Genomic DNA, 12,786 nt, shown 5'->3' with positions numbered 1-12,786 from the left:
TGAGACTGGAGAAAGCCTTAGCTTTCTCCTGCAGGGATTAAGCTGCTGGGCTGCTAAACACAAAGTTGGCAGTTCAAACCCATCAGCTGCTCTGTGCGAGAAAGACGGGGCTGTCCGCTCCCACAAAGATGGACAGCTTCAGAAATCCTATATAGGATGACTATGAATAGGGATGGAATCAATGAAGCAGACTTGCTTTTTTGTGTCTTGGAATAGCAAGAGTTCACTTAAACTTATACACAACCCTATTCACAGCTGTACATTTCCCTGTTCTGCTGTCCCTGATCTCAAGGGTGGACAATATCTATAAAAGTTCTGGATGACGTGAATCATCTCTGAGGGGCAGACTCACAACAGTTGAGTTGGCAGCGTTGCCAAGGGGACGGTCCCAACGCATGCGGATCCTGTGTACAATGAAACACACACCGCCTAGTCTCGGGCCGAGCCCACAATCGTTCTTATGTTTCAGACCACTGTCATTGCCACTGTGTCAACCCATCTTGTCTAGGGCCTTTGCCTGTTTTGGCAACCCCTCCTCTTTATCACGCATGATGCCCTTTTCTAGTGAAAACAAGGCCAAAGGAAGTGAGACGAAGTCTTGCCATCTTTATTTCGAAGGCACTTTCTGGCTGGCCTTCTTTCAGTACAGATTTGTCATCTGGCAATTCTTCCCAGGCCCTTTCAAGAATTGGGTATGCTCAATAGTCTTTGCCAATACTATAATTCAAGTGCACCAATTTTTCCTCGGGTCTTCATAATAACAACGGGGAAAAGCCAGGTATCGGTGTGCCGGTTGAAACACATGTTTTTCGTGAGTCCCCTTGCAGTCATGCATTTAAGGGAAAAAGTGCCCCAACTTGATTCTCTGTGAGGGAAACCCGATTGTCTGACCTAGACATGTGGTGCCATGGATGTGCTGGTGACGGGTCATTGCCACAGATATGACATTTAGGCCAAAAGTATCAAAAGGAAGACAGACTTCCAGGTGTTGTCTGTGTGAGAAAGACTTTTCTGTCTCCAAAGTAGATATAAGGCAATCCTTATTTTCTCTCTTTTTAATAAATCCTTCTTTTCTAATAGCTACATGATTATTCTTATAGTAGCATGTGATAGTGGAATGTGACAGAGACCTTGAGATGGGGGAGAGGAAGCCAGAAAATCACGCACACCTCTGACCAGCACAAAAGCAATGGGAAGGGCTCAAGTCTCTGAAATGTCTCCAAGTCACTCAGTGATCTTCCACCTCAGGGTTCCTATGGCGGAAGTCAGTAGACGTCCAGTTTCCATTTGTTTGAGCTGGGTATTTTGTCAAACACTTGCCTCTCTTTCTCACTCAACTGATATTAATATGATCAGATGTTTGGGAACCGGTTCATTCTGGTTTGAACATCCTCTGAAAATTCCTATTGCCAGCCCAGTTATCCTGAATCAGGATCTACGTTCTAATGAGATCTACAGTCTAAGCACCTACCGGAGACCTGGTTGAAATGCAGACTCAGATTCAGTGGACAGGCAGAATCTCAGTAGGGGGTCTAGCCAGAATGAACCTGTTTACAGCTTAAAGTTTGGAGACAGGAAAGCAAGAGAACTAACACTTTGAAGGAAACATTTTAGATGGGTCCGTGGCCTTGTGGTGATAAATAAGGAAATTTATTATTAATGTGATGCCTGATCGGGACTCAAAATCCGCTTTTGAAGAAAAGGTTATAGAAATTTTATGACTTTGAACAAAGCCAAGAAAACTGGACCAGAGAATAATATGGAACTGCGGCGGTGCATTGTAAAAGCAAGGTCTGAAATGATCACAGGAAGCGTACTGTGCCTAATTCAGACCCTCCAGAAATAAGACCTAATTCATTTTCTTTTCTGTCCCACCTCTTGCCTTTAGCCTGCTTTCCCATGCAGCTCTGGTTTTCACTTCAAAAGCTCGGGAATTTCAAAGGGAGGCTGGAAACCACCAAGGCATTCACCTGCGCTCAGAACAAAGATCCAGAGAAAGGTCAAGGCGATAGCTGAACCCACACTTCCATGAACTTTTCAGAGATTTGAACACGAAACTACATGGCAGTCTCCTTGCTTCCTCAGAATTCCTAGTTAGCAATAGGAGTTTGAAGATAGCAAGGAAGTGAAACCCTCTACTTCAGATTAGCAAGCTCTCGACAAACGAATGGGTGAGCTGAGCTTCTGATGATCGGCGGGTAGGTAGCTCCTGCTTCGTTTTTACAGGTTTAAGGTAGTTGCATATCTAGGGTGGGAGTCAGGGCTGCTCAGCAGACAGGAGTGTTGGGCTAGTTATCAGTAATAGAACAAACTGCATTTCTGTAGGGAAAGAAAAGATAATGATGGGTAATAGGGATAGATGAGAACCTTTTTTTTTTTTTCAAAGCTAGCTAAGTTTAAGCTTTTTCTAAAGCAGCAAAGAGACTTGCTGGCAATATTATGGACCATCCCTTATAAAACGAACCAGTTTTATGTAAGAGAGAAGTGATCACTTCCTTGGAAGTTTTTTAGAAGTTGGATGCAGAACCATCTATTAATTTGGAGGGTTGTTTGTAAAAAAAAAAGGGGGGGGGCCTGGTGGCGCAGTGGTTAAGCACTGGGCTGCGACCTAAAAGGCCTGTGGTCTGAACCCACAAGCCCTTCAGCTGGAAAAATGTGGCAGCCTGCTTTCGTAAAGATCTCCAGCTTTGGAACCCTGTGGGATCCTATTCTTTTCTATAGGGTTGCGATGAATAGGCAGGAACTCAATGGCCATGGATTTGGCTGTGTGTGTGTGTGTGTGTGTGTGTGTGTGTGTGTGTGTGTGTGTGTGTGTAGAAAGTGTCTAAACTTGTAACACTCCTCTTACGTTTATAGGTCTGATTCAATGCGGGCAGTGTGCTTCAGCAAAGATTTGCTTTTTAAATATCGTATCACTGTCATGGTTGTGTATAAGAATCAAGCCTCAAAAATACACGGTGGTAGAAATACTGTACTTTCAAAAAGTCAGAATCACATTCCTCGTGGATCCAGGCGCTAATCAGTCTGGTAGAAGAGCATCTGGCCCATGGAGTTTCTGGTGTTGTTCATGTCCATGGAGTCAATTTCAGCACAGGAAGACCTTGCATGTCACAGCGGAACTGGTGTGGCCATTTGGAAGTAGATCATCAGGCCTGTCTCCCAGACTCACGGCACACTGCCTGACTCATAGCAACCTAGAGGACAGGGTGGAGGTGTCCCTCTGGGTTTCTGAGACTGGAGAAAGCCTTAGCTTTCTCCTGCAGAGCAGAGAGGCTGCTGGTTTTGAACTGCTGACCTTGTGGTGAGCAGCCCAATGCCGAAAGAACCCTCTATGCCATCAGAGCTCCTCCTATCTTCCAAGGGAACTCTAAACCCCACCACACCCACTGCCATCAAGTCAATTCCTACTCACAGTGGCCCTGGGTAGGTTTCCTGTAGAGGCTGTAAAGCATTCTGCCACTCTGAGTGGATTCAAACATGTAAACTTTCAGCTTGCCTCCCGATGTGTAACTATGTGGTCCACTCAGGACTCCAGGTAGCTCCCAAGCACTTGAACTCTGCTTCATCCAAATAGAGATCCACTGAAAAGGGAATGCGCACTCAGGATTTTGAAGAATTAGCCTGAAAGGTATACAAAAACTCATTCTATATATAATGTTAAAAGAAGAATATTTGGGAGGTATTGAGCTAAGTAAAGTATGTGCTTACAATAGCTTCCTGTTCATATTGAATGACTTACAATTTGCCCAATTGACTGCAAGACTGGGGGAGCCGCATTCATGTGAAATAATTCCTTTTAGTTCAACACCTATTTCTGGAACAACATCCCCGACTGTATTTACTCTTGGCAATTGCCCCCAAAACATTTATGAACTAAAGGCAATCTTTACTAGTATGCTCTGTCTCGGGCATGAGTGGAGACAGAAAGCAGACACAGACACACCACACATGAGGATCCACACAGACACACAAACCCACTGGCATTCTGAAACGCTGGCTCTGCATGGGGTTCTGGAAAACTTTTCAGAAATTGAGTAGTGTTTCTCAATTTAGCAGACTGAATATAACTGAATGGGCTCTGAACCCTGCAGCTAAAAATGCCCAGCTCCTTCTGAAAGATGGGAAACGCATTGTGGTTTGAAGCACTCCAATTTCAGCGGCCTCTGTCCTTCTGGAGGCTTGGCTGCGTCAATAATTAGCAGCAGCGCAGCCCTGGAGCTGGAGAGAAGACGAGGCTGATGAACGAGCGCAAATGAACTGCCTTCAAAAAGCGACAGCAAAGGGCCAGAGAATACCCGAGGCTTGTCCCACCAGAGGTGTTAACATTAGGTGAAACAGAAATGAGAAATTGGAAATTCATAAACTGGAACCCAGCTAGGCATGCTTCCTTATTGAAGCCCACTGAGGATGCAACACAGTTTCACCTTGTACTTTTTAGCCAGGACTTCTAAAAGTCTTGATACTGTTTCTCAGGGCCTTACCAGTTTGACTGGGGCTGTTAAATGCCATTCCACTCCCTCTCCAAGCTATAGAAGAAGGAAATGAGATAAGAGGCTCATAAACTGAATGGGGTGCTCATGTAGAAATGTTTTACTTAGCACTGTCTTTGAACTGCTTCAATCACCAAACCAAACCCACTGCCATCTAGTTGATGCCAACTCATAGAGACTCTGTAGGGCAAGGTAGAACTGGCCCTGTGAGTTTCTGAAACTGTTAACGCTTTAAGGAAGTAGAAAGCCCCGTCTTTCTCCATTGGAGTGGCTGGTGGTTTCGAACTACTAACCTTGCAGCTAGTAGACCAATTCATAACCACTGCACCATAACGCCTCCTTCGATCTGCTACACATGTGCAATGTAAAAGGAAACAAAGGACGATCGTTTTTGGTCTATCAGTTCATCTGAAGGATGAGGTCCAACTGTCTGGATATCTCTATGGTTAGCAAGGGGCTCCAGTGAGATAATGCTAGGGTAAAACATGTTTGTCTTATATCACTCTAAAATCTAAAATATGGTTAGACACAACCATCAGAGATGAGTTGAAATCTGGCAATATTCCATGTGGTCTTATCCCCAACAGAGAAGGCCAAGAAAATGTGTACCTACCAAAAATAGTACATCAATTGATAGCACCCTATCCATAACATTAGTACTCTAAGACACGTGGCACAGACTGTGAAGGGATGCGAGTGTGGTTTGAGGACTGGTTCGGCTATGTGCGAGCTGTGTGCTTTGGGGGCATGTCACTCCACCTTTCTATATCTCAGTATTCACATCTGCTAAATGGGAAATGCTATGTTTGTCATGAGGATTGAAACACTAAATATATTTAACATATTAGAATACTGCCCGTCATCAAAACAACAACTTACTGCCGGTTCTGATTTACAGTGACCCTGTATGCAGGACAGGCTAGAACCGCCCTGTGGGTTTCCAAGCCTGTAACTCGTCGCAGGAATAGAAAATCTCCGCTGTCTCCTGCAGAGCAGCTGCCAGTTATGAACTTCTGATCTTTTTGTTCGCAGCCCAGTATGTTACCCACGATGCCCCCAGGGCACCTGTCCTAGGGTTAATTATTCTTTAGGCATGAAATCTGCAGCATTTTAAGCGCTAGGCTACTCTCCTATGCTATATGACAGAATACACTAAGTACATGCTGACCCTGGGTCTGCTCGCTAGACACTGCTTTGGTTTTTCATGGAAGGATTCCAAGTGCATGATGGGAGAGCAAAGAAAAGCACCTTCGGTATCTCAGTCACGAAAGGATAGCCTGGATGCACAGCCAAACAAACACCAGACCAAAGCGAAAAAGGCAAAGCCATCTCTTCATTGCCAATTCTGACTCAGGATGACCCAAATGTCAGAGTCAAGCTGCTCCACGGCGTTTTCTCGGCTGTAATCTTGTTTGTTTTTGTGTGTGTGTGTGCTTCATTCTCTTGGTCTCTCTTTTGTTTTTATGATTTTATTGGCACATTCAATAGTTCAGTTATACCAAGAAGAGCTGTACAGTCATTACCACAATCAAGTTTAGCACATCTCTTCTTCCTTGCACTCAGTATTAGTGTAATTTATTATAATAATTATTATTTTTACCCGTGGGAAAAATATAACCCACAAAAATGTTCTCCTATTTGCATTTCTATTCCCCTTTCTACATGGCTGCCTATTGATTTCAGCTCTTGGTTGTAATCTTGATAGTTTACCAAGTTTTTCTTCTAGGGAACCTCGGGGTGAATTTCCACCACGGACCTGTAGTTTCCACTTCTTGTGCCACTGAGGCTCGGATGGGAAAACGGTATCTTCACATGGGACCTTTGTTATTGTGGCTCTCTCTATTTTTACTGCAGTGCTGAAATAACAACAAAGGATGCCTTGTATTTGCTTTAAAAAATCATGTTCAGATCTATTCAACTTATCGAAGTCAAACCAGACTGGTAATGACTCACTTTTCCACGTACATGTCTCTTTGAGGAGTCAAATCTATTAAGAAAAAGGTGGGCCTTTTGATAGACTTTTGACAGCTCATAAGCTTAGCGTTTCCAGCCAAGCCAACTGCAGCCTAGAAGGGCTCAGAGGCCTGTTCAGCAGACCGAACAAAAAACGCACTTCCATCTGGTCGTGGCTGACTCAGAGGGCAGGGCAGAACTGCCCCTGTGGATTTTAGAGATGATAACTGTGTAAGGTAGTGGAAAGGCCCCTCTTCCTCCAGAGGAGCCCTGGTTGTTTCAAACTGCTGCCCTCGAGGTTAGTAGCCCCTGAACTTGCCTGGGCCTGCACCTTCAGAAAATAGCTGTGTGCCCGCAAGTGGCCCCTGGACTGTGTGCTCCTTGAAAGGAAGCCATTCTGGGAGTTTCACATTGACTGTGACCAGGGATGCACACACAGCCACCACTGTGAGGCTGGCAGGGAATTGGACGGTGTTTCCTTCTGTCGCACAGGGGTCACTGTGAGTCAGAAGTGACTCCGGGGCACTGAGCACCAACCAATAGCCATCACGGAACCCAAGCGAAGGGGCCTGACTCCTCCAGGATTTTCTCCTAGGTCACACCCAGTGGCTTCATTCCACTCATCAGAGGCAAGGGTGATTTTCCATGACTACACCTATATCCAAGGGAGTTTCTCGGGCGCTTTCTTATCTAGTTTGGCCAACTATTATTCAGCACCAGCTTTGTTGATTCAGAAGGCCAGATAAGGCATATATGGCAGAGATAGGCGTTCCAGGTAAATGTGTTCACAGAGTCACTTGCTAGGAAAGCTCCCTCGTAAAAATCATCCGAATATAGCTTTGAACCCTCCAAAACCAAGCTCACTGCTATCAAGTTGCTTCCAACTCATGGCGACCCTACAGGACAGGGTAGCGCACCTGTAGAAGACCTCCATTAAATCTGCTCAGAATGCTTGCTGGAGAAAGAAACTGCTCTTAATGTTGATCTCTTCTGATAAAATGCAGTAGAACTATTTCGTACTTGTAGTATGATGATGCCACCCACTGCCATTGACTCCATTCCGACTCAGGGCAACACGCTCTGGTTCTCTCGCCTTGGTAAATCTTTATGGGAGCAGACACCCTCATCTTTCTCCGCAGAGGGAGAGTGAGTGGGAACTTCAGACCTTGTGCTTAGCAAGCTAACACTTACCCAACAGCGTCAAGAGAGCTTCCATGTTATGTGATAACCAACCAGCCAACCAACTCTCTGTCCTCTAGGAGATGCCGACTCATAGCGACCCCTGAGGGCTTCTGAGACTGCAATTCATTTAAGGGAGCAGAAAGCCCCATCTTTCTCCTGTGGAGCTGCTGGCGGCTTCAAACTGCCCACCATGCAGATTGCAGTCCCAAAGCTTCACCACTATGCCACCAGGGCTCCTAGATTAGAGTCTATTTGATACATGAAACATAGGGAATATATTAAACACCCGCTAACCGTTCAAGCACACTGTGAGTCGGAAGGTCATGATTTACATGAACAACCATGACAATTAGCTACTGAAAGCTATACAACTGAGTGCATCTGCAACATATTGAGCCCTGATGGAATGGTGGGCTATGTGTTGTGCTGCTAGCCCGAAGTTCAGCAGTTTGGAACCACCAGTTGCTCCTCGGGAGAAAGAGGGGGTTTCTAATCCAGTAAAGAGTTACTGACTCAGAAACTCACAGGGGCACTTCTATCCCGTCCTATAGGGTCTCTATGAGTCAACATCGACTCAATGGCAATGATTTTAGTTGTTTTATTTTTAACTGTTTTTGGCAACATCCTAAGACACAAGAAAATGGTCTAAAAATCTTCTCTCATTATCTTGTGTTCTTAGAATTATTTTCTTTCTCCTATGAAGTAAAATATCTAAAGACAGGTAAGTTAACGCGATTCCCCCAGCATCTAGAGCAGCAAGCACCTGACCCAGTGGTTCTCAACCTTTTACTACAGCTCCTCATATGGTGGTGAACCCCAACCATAACATTATTCTTCTTATTATTTTTTGCTTTTAAACATTTCTTTATTTAGACAGAAAAGACCAACTCTTTAAAAGTAAAATGTAATAAATAAATAAGTTAAGCATAGAGAGCTGTCCGAAACAGACTCCCCAGTCTCCCCACCCCACCCCATCCCGTTTTCTTTCCCCTAAAACCTCTTCCTAAAGAAAATGATCAGGTAATAAGCCCCTTCTGCCCACCCCTCAACCCTCCTCCCAAATACCCAGTTACCCCACCACCACCCCCAAATCAAAGGGCGAACTCAAGAGAGAAAAATCCCAAGAGAAACATTGTCTAAACTCCCCGAAGGAGAGCTGGCAGCGTCCGCAGGCGGCGGGATAGGTAACTCATGGGCGGCGGTGGTGGTGGTATTTTTTTTTTTAAATCAATTTATTGGGGCTCATACAATTCATCACAATACATAGATCAATTGTATAAAACACATCTATACATTTGTTGCCCTCATTATTCCCAAAATTCGCTTGCCTCTTGGGTTCCCGGAATCAGCTCATTTTCCTTTTTTTCCCCCTCCCCTTCCCTTCCTCCTCCCTTCTCCCCCATGCACCCTTAATAATTCATAAATTATTATTATATCATATTACACTGTCCGGCGTCTCCCTTCACCCACCCCCCTGCTGCCCGTCCCCCAGAGAGGAGGTTATACATAGCTCCCTGTGATCCATTCCCCCTTTCTTCATCCCCTTTCCCTCCTGGTATCGCCACTGTCACCCCTGGTCCTGAGAGGTTCATCTGTCCTAGATTCCCTGCGTTTCTCATTCCCATCTGTGGTGGTGGTATTTACAGGGAGGGACCAGCCGAGACTGTAAACATTTTTACATTTAAACATTTTTAGGGGGGCTTTCCTCATGAAAGGAGGCAGGTCTCTGGCTGACAGGCAACATTGCAACCCTCAGGGGCCCCCCACAGCCTCCTCAGAGGGGCCTTTTGGGGAGGCAGTGAGTTTTAGGGCTGGGAGCTCAGGTCTTGGGATACCCGCCCTCTAGCTGGGGAGGGTAAGACCAGATTCTGAGAAACCCCTGGTGGGAGAGGCTGGGGCACCATCTGGTGGGGAGTGTGTGGGAGGCCCCAGCTGTGCCCCCAGGCAGAGCAGAAAGCGGGGGGTAAGCAGGCACAGGACTCCCAACAGAAGGCAGGTAACCCCCACCCCCTCCGAGCCTGCCTGCCTGCTCCTTGCTCCCTAACATGCCGAAAGGGCAGCTGGGAGGAAAGGGCCCTGGCTCTTCGTGAGAGGCAGGGTGGTAGGAGTGGACGGTGGCCTGTGCCCCTAGAGTCTTCTCAAGGCCCAGGGCAGATGTGCAGAGGGGCCTCCGGGGCTAGCTGAGGGAAGAGGGGTGACGTGTCCCTTCCTCTTTATCTCCAGACCTGGAGGCCCTCAGTAGGGCCGGTTAGCATCCTTGGGCCGCTTAAGTTGGACTTTGAGGTGTTTCATGCCTATCTGGAAGCTGTTCATGGCCTGGATGGTGGCCTGGGGACTGGCTGGATTGTCAAAACACACAAAGCCAAAACACTTGCTCTGATTGGTGGCCCGGTCCACAAAGACTTTGGCTGAGATGACGCGGCCAAAGTGGACAAACATCTGCAGAATCTCAGAGTCAGTGAACTCCTGGGGCAGGTGGTAGATAAAGGGCCTTCTCTCTGCTGCTGCTGCTGCTGCTGCTGCTGCTGCTGCTGCTGCTGCTGCGGGGTGGCGGGGGCTGCTGGACGACCAGGGTGGGAGGCTGCGGGAATGCAGGTGCAACCAGGCTGTAGGCTGCATGGTAGGCTGCTGTATAGTGCTACATCACAGCATAGGCCAGCTGCAGGGGGTCCACAGGGCCGCGGGGCTCTGGGCTGGATAAGGGTGCACCCCATTGGGATACAGAGCATCAGGGGCAGGCTGCCCAGTGGCCTGGGTGGGCACCGGGCTGTAGCCGTTAACACCCAGAGCAGCAGGGATGGCAGAGATGGGTGTGGCAGCGATGGCAGGAGGGGTGCTGATTCCTGAGGCCCTGGTGATGGGGGTGGTGATGAGGCCATTGGCATTGATGGCAACCATGTGCTGCATCTGCACAGCAGCCATGGTGGCCATGGGGCTGAGATAGGCAATGTGAGCTGCTACCAGGGCTGCCTGCTGCTGCATCAGGGCCTAGGTGTAGGCGCTGTAGGCTCCAAACTGGAGGGCAATGGGGCTGAACATGCCCAGCTGGGTGGCCACCTGCTGCATTGGGCGGAGACCTTGTTCCTTTTCCATGTCAGCAACACCCGGCAGGGTTCGGCTGCTGTAAAGGGTGTTGATGGCCGCTTGGGCCTCAGCATGGGTCTGGAACTTCACGAAGGTGCAGCCTTTGCTGGTGTCATCTGGGCCCCGGAGCACAGTGCACTCGTCTATGGTCCCGAAAGGCTCAAACATGTTCCGCACATCCTCATCTGTCTGCTGCTTCCCTAGCATCCCCACAAAGAGCTCCCGGTCTCCTCGGCTCTCGCTGTCGGCTGGCTTGACCTGGATGGGTCTGTTCATCCCTGGCAGCGTCTTCTGTTCATGCAGGGCACTCTGGGCCTTCAGGGCTGAGTCGCAGGCACAATAGGTCAGGAAGGCACATCCCTTGTGCAGCCCAGTGTAGTTGTCCTTGATGGCAGTCAGCTCGAAGATCCGCCAAACTGTTCAAAGATGGGCTTCAGATCCTTTTCCTCCAAATGCCTCGGGATCTGGGTCCTGGAGCTCTGCTCTCTGGCCGCGCTCTCCTCAACCCATAAAATTATTTTCATTGTTACTTCATAACTGTAATTTTGCTACTGTTATGAATTGGGTGACCCCTGTGAAAGGGTCGTTCCACCCTCAAAGGGTTCTCGACCCACCGGTTGAGAACCGCTGACTTAACCATCGTAGGTGCTTAAAATATCTCTACCTGTTGACAAATCAATGACCATTGGGGGTGCTCATGTCACCCTATCCACATGAATAGGGCAGGCACACTGAGGGAGCATGTGAGAAATTCAACAACTCAGCGACACGTGAAACATTGTCCTTTCTGGGTACATCATTCTAAGTTATAATTGTTCGAAGTCGAAATGTAATCTACAAATTAATTACAGAGCATGATTAAATGAGTCAAAGCCATTCTATAAAGAATGAATGCACAACTTTTCCAAAGGTTGTTGTCATTATGTGTAAAGCCCTCAGGGTGAAAACTGGGAGTCCTATTATTCACATGGCCTTCGCATTCACTAATGCATGATGGAACGGTTCAATGCAAGCCCATCAGCCAAGCATTACTCTGGGGGAGAGAGGGACATTTCAACACTGAGAGCGAAAAGCAAGGAACACTCTTTACATTTCACTCGGAAGAGTACTTCTAACTTTCTTGATTTTTCCTGACGGGCAGGTTAGGGAGAATAGGGGTGCTATGAGTCAGGGAGGGTTCAAGGGCCGCAGACAATAGACCCAAACAGCCGCTGGCATCATGCTTGTGCATGGGCCAGGCCCTCTACTGGAGGCAGAGAGCATGCTCTCAGGGTACCACCTCACATGCCCATATCAAATTGTTCTCAGGAAGGACTCTAACCTCAGGTAAGGTTAGACTCAGGTAGATTCGAGTCCCCATTCTACTCCTTCTGGAGATATTTTATTTTCTAGTTATGCCTGCTATTGTTTTTTTCAAGTCAAAACAACACACTGTCCACCCCCCTTCCTGCTTCATGAAAGAAATGGGAATTAGGATCCAAAGGTGCCCTGTTCCCCTATTCATTCCCTGTAGACTACATGCAATTTACCCTTCACGTTCCATTTCCTACAAGCCACTTGACATTACTCAAACACAGCCCTCCATTTGCCATTTCTATTAGCTCCACTTCCCTGCTTCCTCTCCAAGGATGGCATCATCCTTTAAGACCCTAACGTTAACCCCCACCTCGAAGCCACTATAAACTATAAGCTCCGATTCCTTGAGCCACAGTCCATTTACCTGTCTCCTTCAGCATCTCTGCCAGTAGCCTCCCTCCCTATATGGTGCTGTCAGGAGCCACGGAGTCAGTTCCAATCCATCACGACCGCATGTACAACAGACGGAAACTGCCAGGTCCCGCACCATCCTCACGATGGTTCCTAGGCTGGAGCTCATTTTTGTAGCCTCTGTGTCAATCCGTCTCCTGGAGGGCCTTCCTCTTTATTTTTTTCAGCTCTTATCACAATCCATATATATATCTATTTTGTCAAACACATCTGTACATATGTTGTCATCGTTTGTTTCAAAACATTTTCTTTCTACTTAAGCCCCTGGTATTAGCTCCTCATTTCCCCCCCTCTTTCCCTCCCCCATGCC

The 12,786-nt window shown here is 47.3% G+C and overlaps 1 protein-coding gene and 2 pseudogenes across 2 annotated transcripts in view; all 3 read right to left on the bottom strand.

Moving 5' to 3' along the window:
• The window catches only part of PDE4D (phosphodiesterase 4D), an 893,429-nt gene that overhangs the window by 379,341 nt on the left and 501,302 nt on the right, over positions 1-12,786 (bottom strand). The window lies entirely within an intron of this gene.
• Positions 1-12,786, bottom strand: part of LOC101641721 — a 57,326-nt pseudogene that overhangs the window by 13,648 nt on the left and 30,892 nt on the right.
• On the bottom strand, positions 9,849-11,148 carry LOC101642033 (annotated as a pseudogene).

The sequence above is a fragment of the Echinops telfairi genome, unplaced genomic scaffold, assembly GCF_000313985.2.
Source record: "Echinops telfairi isolate 266 unplaced genomic scaffold, ASM31398v2 ScPeMD7_7469;HRSCAF=8507_1, whole genome shotgun sequence".
In the NCBI taxonomy this organism is placed as follows: domain Eukaryota; kingdom Metazoa; phylum Chordata; class Mammalia; order Afrosoricida; family Tenrecidae; genus Echinops; species Echinops telfairi.
This window is presented reverse-complemented; position numbering and strand designations above follow the sequence as displayed.